This window comes from Papio anubis, chromosome 6 (genome assembly GCF_008728515.1).
Source record: "Papio anubis isolate 15944 chromosome 6, Panubis1.0, whole genome shotgun sequence".
NCBI lineage: Eukaryota > Metazoa > Chordata > Mammalia > Primates > Cercopithecidae > Papio > Papio anubis.
In genome coordinates this window covers 104,573,179-104,576,756 of record NC_044981.1, presented here as the reverse complement: position 1 = coordinate 104,576,756, position 3,578 = coordinate 104,573,179, and the positions used below count along the sequence as shown (strand labels likewise).

Sequence of the window (3,578 nt, the reverse complement as noted above, 5' to 3'; positions counted from 1 at the left end):
GGGAGCTTGATTCAGGCAACTCTGAATCAAGGACTGGTTCAGTTGCCTACAGGCCATGTGACCTTGGATAAGTCACGCAGTCTTCCTGAGCCTCACTCTTTCCATGTCAGGATGCCCCTCCCAGGGTTGTTGTGGCAGAGGCGTAGATGAGGCAGCTCTATAGTGTAAGTGACCCTAAAAAGGATTCAGAAAACATTAGGCATGTGCTGGGCTATCGGTTGTACCACTGGCCCTTGATTTAAACACGGGGTCAGAGCTCAAAGCTTCTCTCACTTAGCCATGTGCTTCGATAAAGCCCGACAGCATCTGTGGGGGCCATCTCCTTAGGGTCCCCAAGGCGTTGCTATAAATGGAATACCTGCCCATTTTGCAGACCTTTTGTTGTCAACATTCAGTTAACTTAGAGCCACACTCATCCTCCAGGACCTGCAGGGTGGTGGACAAAGGCTGCATCCCCTGAAAAGCAGGCCCTGATCTGGCTGGACTGGTCTGAGAGCCAGCACTGGCCCCAGGTTAAGAGCAGAAGGTCCCACGGCTGTCCTGAGAAGCTCAAAATTGGCCATTTCCATCCCTGGGCTTCTGTGTCATCAGCACTAAAATGACGTTGAGACCTTTGGTTCCCATGGAGGAATGAGGGTTTCGTGTGTTGCCTAAAACATTGTCCCCACCGCCTTGATCTGAGCGCAGACCGGGAGCCAACAGACTAATCAATGCCAGCTTCACTCTCTCACTGCCCAGGCCGGACCCCAGGGAAGAGCAGGACTTGGAGGGGGACTGGCGGGCAGGATGGGCACTGGTATATGGAAGGCAGTGCTGCCCAGTGAAAGGGGTACCCCGGATGGATACACCAGCCTCTGATGGAATCTAAGTTCTACTTTTTGTTTAACTTATCCCAGAGGCATGCTCCAATCCTGGAGGTACTGCAGCATACGTCAATGTGTGAAGTACTCTCAGCACACTCAGATCCCATCTCCCTCCTCCAAAAACTCATTTGATTATTGTCCTCTAGTACAGGATGTATTGATACAGGAGCTAAAAAGAAATTATTTTGGCTGCGAATAAGGGTAAGAGAGTCCTTGGTAAGGTTTCCCTTTTAATAAAAAGCAGTCCCAAAATCATTTCTTTTCTAACAAAGAGCAGCCTGAAAAATCAAGCTGCAGACATAAAAAAGCAAGCTAGAAGCTCGCACGGATGAATACCGGCAGCTGTGCCAATAGGAAAAGGCTACCTGGTGATCAAGCATGTGCAACATGGAGGCTCCATGTTCCCTTCTTTGTCAACCATGTGTGCAGTAAAGGAACAGGCCATGTGGCACCAACCAGGTAGAGAACCCATCTGCATAATAAAATATTAGGATGGGGCAGCCAGCTTTGTGCTGTGTCAGTGGCCCACCTGCTGCAACCAATCTTTGGACCCTATGTAAATCAGACACCATCTCCTCAAGCTGGTCTGTAAAACCCTGTGCATTTCACCATGAAACCGGAAGACCCACTCGGGAGCCTCTCTTGCTGCAGGAGAGGACACTTTTCTCTTTTCTCTTTCTCTCACCTATTAAACCTCCACTCTTAAACTCACTTCTTGTGTGTCCGCATCCTTGATTTCCTCAGTGTGAGATGACACTGCTTCAGTATCAGATGTTAAACTGATAGCAGCTGCTACACTTGATCTTAGCCAAAAGGCCCAGAAGCTATTGAGCTCTCCTTCCTGCTCTGTGTACCTGGGTGAGTGTCTTGGTATCTATAGGCCTCAGTTTTCCTTGTCTGTATATTGGGCACAATACCACATTTTCTGCAGTATCGCAGAAGGAGTAGATGATCCATGCAGAGCACATGGTTAATATTAATATATAGCTCTTAATAAGTAGTAGTTATCATTATCTCTGCCATTGTGATGTCACTTATATCTCTCCTGGAGATGGCTTCAGATGTGAAGAGAACTAGAGCCCAGTCCTTGGAATGCTGCAGAATTGCAGGCTGCAGAGGAAGAGGGCTGAGCACACCTGGGAACGTGGCTCTTGTGAGCTGGCATCTCCCAGCACGTGATGACAGGGTCCTCCCCGACACAGAATCCCCTCCTTGAAATTCCTGGTCACAGACACAGAACAGGCCAGCAAGGCAGGCATGTTGGCCAGGCAATGTTTTTCCTTTTGCAGTCAGCATATTTGCCTCAGGAAGAGGGGACTTTTCTGCACCCTGATATCCCTCTGTTTGTCCCTTCACTGGAGAGCAAGCAGGTATGATTAAAGTCACTGGGGGAGGAAGGGACTGGGAGAAAGAGCATTTCTCATATGCATTCCTTCCTAACCTCTGCTGGACTTCACAAGTGTCCCTGTAACTCCTCCAGATTGACAAGGCTCTAATGGCACCTCTGAGACCTTGAGCCTGGGTTGTCAGCTAGGACAGGGAGCCACCCACAACATGGAAGCCAGAAACAGGCTAACTGGTGGCCGCTTCTTGCTCATCCATGGAGGGGGAAAAGCGAAGCAAAGATGAGGCATGGTGGGGAAACCCTGGTCAAAACTCTCTCGCCCCGAATATTCCCGTTACAGGGCAGCTGCGTGGACGGGGGCCCCCTGACGCTTGGCCTGGATTGATGAGCCAGGCTCTGGTCAGCAGCCCGGGTCTGCAGGATCACGAGGCTTATCGGGGTCCTCCCTGAGACAGGGTTCTGTTAGGAAGGAGGAAGCAGACGGAAGGTGGGCAGGCGGCTGATGGTGTCCACAGTGCCGTCATGGAAATCTTACATCTGAAGCGAATTGATTTCACCTGATGGCTGAGCAGAAGCATGTGTGGCCAGAAAAGACCCCTGTACGAGACCGGCCTGGGCCTCAGAAAAGGATGTCAGTCCAGGTTCTTTGCACCCACAGTGGGGAATGCATTGTCAGAGCTGGGGAGTGGCCTGGCAGGCTGAGGGGAGCGGCTCATGGACAAGGGCCATGGTCATCACCCATAGCTGTGACGGTACACGGGATATCTGCTCTGCCAGGAGGGGCAGTGGAATCAGCTGTGTCCCGGGTCTCTCCCTGTCTCTCATTCTCTAGCCCAGCCATTTATCCCTATTGCTTATGGAATCTCAGCCCTGGAAGAGATGGTCTATCTGCCAGGAGCTCCACCAGCTCATCTACAATCTGGCAAAGGTGCCAGAAGACAGAGGTGTCCCCAGAGGGAGCCCTAACCAGCCAGCATCCCAAATGACCACAGATGTCTGCTTCCTGCCTGAGTGAATTTTCCTTTCTCAGAAATGCAATACCTCATTGACTTGTATTATCTTTGGAATGACAATGGCCTAACTAATTGGGAATGCATGACTTCAATAAACAGTTTCACCAACTGCTCTTTCTAAAACTGTTTTCCAGGTCAACCAGTATATGAGAAGCAGTTAATGGTTTGAGTTTTAGGAGAGAACAGGTCCTCTTCATTCTCTGCCCCAAGGTAGCTGCCAACATCTCATAAATCCAGGCTCACATGATAGCCTGAGCCCTAGGATGACCACTGGAATTTATTCCTTCTGTCTACACGGATGGATGTTGGTAATTTTCTGGAGTATTGGGCCAGAGGCATTCTGAAGCCACACCGGAG

General features: G+C 50.2%; 1 pseudogene; it reads right to left on the bottom strand.

The window, feature by feature from the left end:
- Positions 1-1,594: 1,594 nt before the first annotated feature.
- LOC116275631 lies at positions 1,595-1,691 on the bottom strand (annotated as a pseudogene).
- Positions 1,692-3,578: the final 1,887 nt, after the last annotated feature.